Source organism: Garra rufa, chromosome 2 (assembly GCF_049309525.1).
Source record: "Garra rufa chromosome 2, GarRuf1.0, whole genome shotgun sequence".
Lineage (NCBI taxonomy): Eukaryota > Metazoa > Chordata > Actinopteri > Cypriniformes > Cyprinidae > Garra > Garra rufa.
Genome location: NC_133362.1, coordinates 74,122,753 through 74,131,932, shown reverse-complemented (window position 1 = coordinate 74,131,932; position 9,180 = coordinate 74,122,753). Strand labels below are relative to the sequence as shown.

The following is a 9,180-nucleotide window of genomic DNA, read 5'->3' as shown; positions in this document are numbered from 1 at the left end:
CATGAATTCCGCACCTTAATTATGACTTTGATATCATTCATTGAGGTGGTAGCGGATACTGAAAGCTATATTGAGCCGGTCAGGATGCGCTATTTTCTGAAAATCTAGTTTGCTGCTTGTGGTAGTTTCAGTCTGGCCAGCAGGGGGTGTAATCGACTTCCTCAATCATGAATTTGACCTCATTTATAGGGGTGGTAGCGCAATCTGCCGGCCACTTTGAGCCTGGCAGGACACGCTACCCCTCCTTTAGATCAGATCAGCTTTCTTAAGTTGTCCCAAGCAAGTTCATTTGTTGAATGCAGTAGTCAGATTCTGGTTGCTCACTGAAGCTAAGCAGGCTCAAGCTTGGTCAATATGTGGATGAGAGACCATTTGTAGAAACCTAGTTTGCTGCTGGAGGTAGTTTTAGTCCAACCAGCAAGGGGTGCTCGTTTTCTGACATGTACAATGTGGTTCCAAAACTTCGGACTGCAAAAAATAGTGACTTTTTAATGAAGCCTTAAACCGGCAACCGTAAAGAGGAGCATCCGTCTGATGAGGCATCAAACTGGCCTCCTGACCTTCTGTGGTCATGAATTCCCCACCTTAATTATTACTTTGATATCATTCATTGAGGTGGTAGCGGATACTGCCAGCTATATTGAGCCGGTCAGGATGGGCTATTTTCTGAAAATCTAGTTTGCTGCTTGTGGTAGTTTCAGTCTGGCCAGCAGGGGGTGAAATCACCTTCCTCAATCATGAATTTGACCTCATTTATAGGGGTGGTAGCGCAATCTGCCGGCCACTTTGAGCCTGGCAGGACACGCTACCCCTCCGTTAGATCAGAACAGCTTTCTTAAGTTGCCACAAGCAAGTCAATTGTTGAATGCAGTAGTCGGAGTCTGGTTGCTCACTGAAGCTAAGCAGGCTCAAGCTTGGTCAATATTTGGATGCGAGACCCTTTGTGGAAATCTAGTTTGCTGCTGGAGGTAGTTTTAGTAAAACCAGCAGGGGGTGCTCATTTTCTGACATGTACAATGTGGTTCCAAAACTTCGGACTGAGAAAAAGAGTGACTTTTTAATGAAGCCTTAAACCGGCAACCGTAAAGAGGAGCATCCGTCTGATGAGGCATCAAACTGGCCTCCTGACCTTCTGTGGTCATGAATTCCCCACCTTAATTATGACTTTGATATCATTCATTGAGGTGGTAGCGGATACTGCCAGCTGTATTGAGCCGGTCAGGATGGGCTGTTTTCTGAAAATCTAGTTTGCTGCTTGTGGTAGTTTCAGTCTGGCCAGCAGGGGGTGAAATCACCTTCCTCAATCATGAATTTGACCTCATTTATAGGGGTGGTAGCGCAATCTGCCGGCCACTTTGAGCCTGGCAGGACACGCTACCCCTCCGTTAGATCAGAACAGCTTTCTTTAGTCGCCACAAGCAAGTCAATTGTTGAATGCAGTAGTCGGAGTCTGGTTGCTCACTGAAGCTAAGCAGGCTCAAGCTTGGTCAATATTTGGATGCGAGACCCTTTGTGGAAATCTAGTTTGCTGCTGGAGGTAGTTTTAGTCCAACCAGCAGGGGGTGCTCATTTTCTGACATGTACAATGTGGTTCCAAAACTTCGGACTGAGAAAAAGAGTGAATTTTTAATGAAGCCTTAAACCGGCAACCGTAAAGAGGAGCATCCGTGTGATGAGGCATCAAACTGGCCTCCTGACCTTCTGTGGTCATGAATTCCCCACCTTAATTATTACTTTGATATCATTCATTAAGGTGGTAGCGGATACTGAAAGCTATATTGAGCCGGTCAGGATGGGCTGTTTTCTGAAAATCTAGTTTGCTGCTTGTGGTAGTTTCAGTCTGGCCAGCAGGGGGTGTAATCGACTTCCTCAATCATGAATTTGACCTCATTTATAGGGGTGGTAGCGCAATCTGCCGGCCACTTTGAGCCTGGCAGGACACGCTACCCCTCCGTTAGATCAGATCAGCTTTCTTAATTTGTCCCTAGCAAGTTCAATTGTTGAATGCAGTAGTCGGAGTCTGGTTGCTCACTGAAGCTAAGCAGGCTCAAGCTTGGTCAATATGTGGATGCGAGACCCTTTGTGGAAATCTAGTTTGCTGCTGGAGGTAGTTTTAGTCCAACCAGCAGGGGGTGCTCGTTTTCTGACATGTACAATGTGGTTCCAAAACTTCGGACTGCGAAAAATAGTGACTTTTTAATGATGCCTTAAACCGGCAACCGTAAAGAGGAGCATCCGTCTGATGAGGCATCAAACTGGCCTCCTGACCTTCTGTGGTCATGAATTCCCCACCTTAATTATTACTTTGATATCATTCATTGAGGTGGTAGCAGATACTGCCAGCTATATTGAGCCGGTCAGGATGGGCTATTTTCTGAAAATCTAGTTTGCTGATTGTGGTAGTTTCAGTCTGGCCAGCAGAGGGTGAAATCACCTTCCTCAATCATGAATTTGACCTCATTTATAGGGGAGGTAGCGCAATCTGCCGGCCACTTTGAGCCTGGCAGGACACGCTACCCCTCCGTTAGATCAGAACAGCTTTCTTAAGTTGCCACAAGCTAGTTCAATTGTTGAATGCGGTAGTCGGAGTCTGGTTGCTCACTGAAGCTAAGCAGGCTCAAGCTTGGTCAATATGTGGATGAGAGACCATTTGTAGAAACCTAGTTTGCTGCTGGAGGTAGTTTTAGTCCAACCAGCAAGGGGTGCTCGTTTTCTGACATGTACAATGTGGTTCCAAAACTTCGGACTGCAAAAAAGAGTGACTTTTTAATGAAGCCTTAAACCGGCAACCGTAAAGAGGAGCATCCGTCTGATGAGGCATCAAACTGGCCTCCTGACCTTCTGTGGTCATGAATTCCCCACCTTAATTATTACTTTGATATCATTCATTGAGGTGGTAGCGGATACTGCCAGCTATATTGAGCCGGTCAGGATGGGCTATTTTCTGAAAATCTAGTTTGCTGCTTGTGGTAGTTTCAGTCTGGCCAGCAGGGGGTGAAATCACCTTCCTCAATCATGAATTTGACCTCATTTATAGGGGTGGTAGCGCAATCTGCCGGCCACTTTGAGCCTGGCAGGACACGCTACCCCTCCGTTAGATCAGATCAGCTTTCTTAATTTGTCCCTAGCAAGTTCAATTATTGAATGCAGTAGTCAGATTCTGGTTGCTCACTGAAGCTAAGCAGGCTCAAGCTTGGTCAATATGTGGATGAGAGACCATTTGTAGAAATCTAGTTTGCTGCTGGAGGAAGTTTTAGTCCAACCAGCAAGGGGTGCTCGTTTTCTGACATGTACAATGTGGTTCCAAAACTTCGGACTGCGAAAAATAGTGACTTTTTAATGAAGCCTTAAACCGGCAACCGTAAAGAGGAGCATCCGTCTGATGAGGCATCAAACTGGCCTCCTGAACTTCTGTGGTCATGAATTCCGCACCTTAATTATGACTTTGATATCATTCATTGAGGTGGTAGCGGATACTGAAAGCTATATTGAGCCGGTCAGGATGCGCTATTTTCTGAAAATCTAGTTTGCTGCTTGTGGTAGTTTCAGTCTGGCCAGCAGGGGGTGTAATCGACTTCCTCAATCATGAATTTGACCTCATTTATAGGGGTGGTAGCGCAATCTGCCGGCCACTTTGAGCCTGGCAGGACACGCTACCCCTCCTTTAGATCAGATCAGCTTTCTTAAGTTGTCCCAAGCAAGTTCATTTGTTGAATGCAGTAGTCAGATTCTGGTTGCTCACTGAAGCTAAGCAGGCTCAAGCTTGGTCAATATGTGGATGAGAGACCATTTGTAGAAACCTAGTTTGCTGCTGGAGGTAGTTTTAGTCCAACCAGCAAGGGGTGCTCGTTTTCTGACATGTACAATGTGGTTCCAAAACTTCGGACTGCAAAAAATAGTGACTTTTTAATGAAGCCTTAAACCGGCAACCGTAAAGAGGAGCATCCGTCTGATGAGGCATCAAACTGGCCTCCTGACCTTCTGTGGTCATGAATTCCCCACCTTAATTATTACTTTGATATCATTCATTGAGGTGGTAGCGGATACTGCCAGCTATATTGAGCCGGTCAGGATGGGCTATTTTCTGAAAATCTAGTTTGCTGCTTGTGGTAGTTTCAGTCTGGCCAGCAGGGGGTGAAATCACCTTCCTCAATCATGAATTTGACCTCATTTATAGGGGTGGTAGCGCAATCTGCCGGCCACTTTGAGCCTGGCAGGACACGCTACCCCTCCGTTAGATCAGAACAGCTTTCTTAAGTTGCCACAAGCAAGTCAATTGTTGAATGCAGTAGTCGGAGTCTGGTTGCTCACTGAAGCTAAGCAGGCTCAAGCTTGGTCAATATTTGGATGCGAGACCCTTTGTGGAAATCTAGTTTGCTGCTGGAGGTAGTTTTAGTAAAACCAGCAGGGGGTGCTCATTTTCTGACATGTACAATGTGGTTCCAAAACTTCGGACTGAGAAAAAGAGTGACTTTTTAATGAAGCCTTAAACCGGCAACCGTAAAGAGGAGCATCCGTCTGATGAGGCATCAAACTGGCCTCCTGACCTTCTGTGGTCATGAATTCCCCACCTTAATTATGACTTTGATATCATTCATTGAGGTGGTAGCGGATACTGCCAGCTGTATTGAGCCGGTCAGGATGGGCTGTTTTCTGAAAATCTAGTTTGCTGCTTGTGGTAGTTTCAGTCTGGCCAGCAGGGGGTGAAATCACCTTCCTCAATCATGAATTTGACCTCATTTATAGGGGTGGTAGCGCAATCTGCCGGCCACTTTGAGCCTGGCAGGACACGCTACCCCTCCGTTAGATCAGAACAGCTTTCTTTAGTCGCCACAAGCAAGTCAATTGTTGAATGCAGTAGTCGGAGTCTGGTTGCTCACTGAAGCTAAGCAGGCTCAAGCTTGGTCAATATTTGGATGCGAGACCCTTTGTGGAAATCTAGTTTGCTGCTGGAGGTAGTTTTAGTCCAACCAGCAGGGGGTGCTCATTTTCTGACATGTACAATGTGGTTCCAAAACTTCGGACTGAGAAAAAGAGTGACTTTTTAATGAAGCCTTAAACCGGCAACCGTAAAGAGGAGCATCCGTGTGATGAGGCATCAAACTGGCCTCCTGACCTTCTGTGGTCATGAATTCCCCACCTTAATTATTACTTTGATATCATTCATTAAGGTGGTAGCGGATACTGAAAGCTATATTGAGCCGGTCAGGATGGGCTGTTTTCTGAAAATCTAGTTTGCTGCTTGTGGTAGTTTCAGTCTGGCCAGCAGGGGGTGTAATCGACTTCCTCAATCATGAATTTGACCTCATTTATAGGGGTGGTAGCGCAATCTGCCGGCCACTTTGAGCCTGGCAGGACACGCTACCCCTCCGTTAGATCAGATCAGCTTTCTTAAGTTGCCACAAGCTAGTTCAATTGTTGAATGCGGTAGTCGGAGTCTGGTTGCTCACTGAAGCTAAGCAGGCTCAAGCTTGGTCAATATGTGGATGCGAGACCCTTTGTGGAAATCTAGTTTGCTGCTGGAGGTAGTTTTAGTCCAACCAGCAGTGGGTGCTCGTTTTCTGACATGTACAATGTGGTTCCAAAACTTCAGACTGAGAAAAAGAGTGACTTTTTAATGAAGCCTTAAACCGGCAACCGTAAAGAGGAGCATCCATCTGATGAGGCATCAAACTGGCCTCCTGACCTTCTGTGGTCATGAATTCCCCACCTTAATTATGACTTTGATATCATTCATTGAGGTGGTAGCGGATACTGAAAGCTATATTGAGCCGGTCAGGATGGGCTGTTTTCTGAAAATCTAGTTTGCTGCTTGTGGTAGTTTCAGTCTGGCCAGCAGGGGGTGTAATCGACTTCCTCAATCATGAATTTGACCTCATTTATAGGGGTGGTAGCGCAATCTGCCGGCCACTTTGAGCCTGGCAGGACACGCTACCCCTCCGTTAGATCAGATCAGCTTTCTTAATTTGTCCCTAGCAAGTTCAATTATTGAATGCAGTAGTCAGATTCTGGTTGCTCACTGAAGCTAAGCAGGCTCAAGCTTGGTCAATATGTGGATGAGAGACCATTTGTAGAAATCTAGTTTGCTGCTGGAGGAAGTTTTAGTCCAACCAGCAAGGGATGCTCGTTTTCTGACATGTACAATGTGGTTCCAAAACTTCGGACTGCGAAAAATAGTGACTTTTTAATGAAGCCTTAAACCGGCAACCGTAAAGAGGAGCATCCGTCTGATGAGGCATCAAACTGGCCTCCTGAACTTCTGTGGTCATGAATTCCCCACCTTAATTATTACTTTGATATCATTCATTGAGGTGGTAGCGGATACTGCCAGCTATATTGAGCCGGTCAGGATGCGCTATTTTCTGAAAATCTAGTTTGCTGCTTGTGGTGGTTTCAGTCTGGCCAGCAGGGGGTGAAATCACCTTCCTCAATCATGAATTTGACCTCATTTATAGGGGTGGTAGCGCAATCTGCCGGCCACTTTGAGCCTGGCAGGACACGCTACCCCTCCGTTAGATCAGATCAGCTTTCTTAATTTGTCCCTAGCAAGTTCAATTATTGAATGCAGTAGTCAGATTCTGGTTGCTCACTGAAGCTAAGCAGGCTCAAGCTTGGTCAATATGTGGATGAGAGACCATTTGTAGAAATCTAGTTTGCTGCTGGAGGAAGTTTTAGTCCAACCAGCAAGGGGTGCTCGTTTTCTGACATGTACAATGTGGTTCCAAAACTTCGGACTGCGAAAAATAGTGACTTTTTAATGAAGCCTTAAACCGGCAACCGTAAAGAGGAGCATCCGTCTGATGAGGCATCAAACTGGCCTCCTGAACTTCTGTGGTCATGAATTCCGCACCTTAATTATGACTTTGATATCATTCATTGAGGTGGTAGCGGATACTGAAAGCTATATTGAGCCGGTCAGGATGCGCTATTTTCTGAAAATCTAGTTTGCTGCTTGTGGTAGTTTCAGTCTGGCCAGCAGGGGGTGTAATCGACTTCCTCAATCATGAATTTGACCTCATTTATAGGGGTGGTAGCGCAATCTGCCGGCCACTTTGAGCCTGGCAGGACACGCTACCCCTCCTTTAGATCAGATCAGCTTTCTTAAGTTGTCCCAAGCAAGTTCATTTGTTGAATGCAGTAGTCAGATTCTGGTTGCTCACTGAAGCTAAGCAGGCTCAAGCTTGGTCAATATGTGGATGAGAGACCATTTGTAGAAACCTAGTTTGCTGCTGGAGGTAGTTTTAGTCCAACCAGCAAGGGGTGCTCGTTTTCTGACATGTACAATGTGGTTCCAAAACTTCGGACTGCAAAAAATAGTGACTTTTTAATGAAGCCTTAAACCGGCAACCGTAAAGAGGAGCATCCGTCTGATGAGGCATCAAACTGGCCTCCTGACCTTCTGTGGTCATGAATTCCCCACCTTAATTATTACTTTGATATCATTCATTGAGGTGGTAGCGGATACTGCCAGCTATATTGAGCCGGTCAGGATGGGCTATTTTCTGAAAATCTAGTTTGCTGCTTGTGGTAGTTTCAGTCTGGCCAGCAGGGGGTGAAATCACCTTCCTCAATCATGAATTTGACCTCATTTATAGGGGTGGTAGCGCAATCTGCCGGCCACTTTGAGCCTGGCAGGACACGCTACCCCTCCGTTAGATCAGAACAGCTTTCTTAAGTTGCCACAAGCAAGTCAATTGTTGAATGCAGTAGTCGGAGTCTGGTTGCTCACTGAAGCTAAGCAGGCTCAAGCTTGGTCAATATTTGGATGCGAGACCCTTTGTGGAAATCTAGTTTGCTGCTGGAGGTAGTTTTAGTAAAACCAGCAGGGGGTGCTCATTTTCTGACATGTACAATGTGGTTCCAAAACTTCGGACTGAGAAAAAGAGTGACTTTTTAATGAAGCCTTAAACCGGCAACCGTAAAGAGGAGCATCCGTCTGATGAGGCATCAAACTGGCCTCCTGACCTTCTGTGGTCATGAATTCCCCACCTTAATTATGACTTTGATATCATTCATTGAGGTGGTAGCGGATACTGCCAGCTGTATTGAGCCGGTCAGGATGGGCTGTTTTCTGAAAATCTAGTTTGCTGCTTGTGGTAGTTTCAGTCTGGCCAGCAGGGGGTGAAATCACCTTCCTCAATCATGAATTTGACCTCATTTATAGGGGTGGTAGCGCAATCTGCCGGCCACTTTGAGCCTGGCAGGACACGCTACCCCTCCGTTAGATCAGAACAGCTTTCTTTAGTCGCCACAAGCAAGTCAATTGTTGAATGCAGTAGTCGGAGTCTGGTTGCTCACTGAAGCTAAGCAGGCTCAAGCTTGGTCAATATTTGGATGCGAGACCCTTTGTGGAAATCTAGTTTGCTGCTGGAGGTAGTTTTAGTCCAACCAGCAGGGGGTGCTCATTTTCTGACATGTACAATGTGGTTCCAAAACTTCGGACTGAGAAAAAGAGTGAATTTTTAATGAAGCCTTAAACCGGCAACCGTAAAGAGGAGCATCCGTGTGATGAGGCATCAAACTGGCCTCCTGACCTTCTGTGGTCATGAATTCCCCACCTTAATTATTACTTTGATATCATTCATTAAGGTGGTAGCGGATACTGAAAGCTATATTGAGCCGGTCAGGATGGGCTGTTTTCTGAAAATCTAGTTTGCTGCTTGTGGTAGTTTCAGTCTGGCCAGCAGGGGGTGTAATCGACTTCCTCAATCATGAATTTGACCTCATTTATAGGGGTGGTAGCGCAATCTGCCGGCCACTTTGAGCCTGGCAGGACACGCTACCCCTCCGTTAGATCAGATCAGCTTTCTTAATTTGTCCCTAGCAAGTTCAATTGTTGAATGCAGTAGTCGGAGTCTGGTTGCTCACTGAAGCTAAGCAGGCTCAAGCTTGGTCAATATGTGGATGCGAGACCCTTTGTGGAAATCTAGTTTGCTGCTGGAGGTAGTTTTAGTCCAACCAGCAGGGGGTGCTCGTTTTCTGACATGTACAATGTGGTTCCAAAACTTCGGACTGCGAAAAATAGTGACTTTTTAATGATGCCTTAAACCGGCAACCGTAAAGAGGAGCATCCGTCTGATGAGGCATCAAACTGGCCTCCTGACCTTCGTTGGTCATGAATTCCCCACCTTAATTATTACTTTGATATCATTCATTGAGGTGGTAGCAGATACTGCCAGC

General features: G+C 46.0%; 1 protein-coding gene across 1 annotated transcript in view; it reads right to left on the bottom strand.

Annotated features, from left to right (window-relative positions):
- LOC141325733 (uncharacterized) overlaps nt 1-9,180 on the bottom strand; it is a 779,461-nt gene that overhangs the window by 1,403 nt on the left and 768,878 nt on the right. The gene's annotated exons all lie outside the window — the stretch shown is intronic.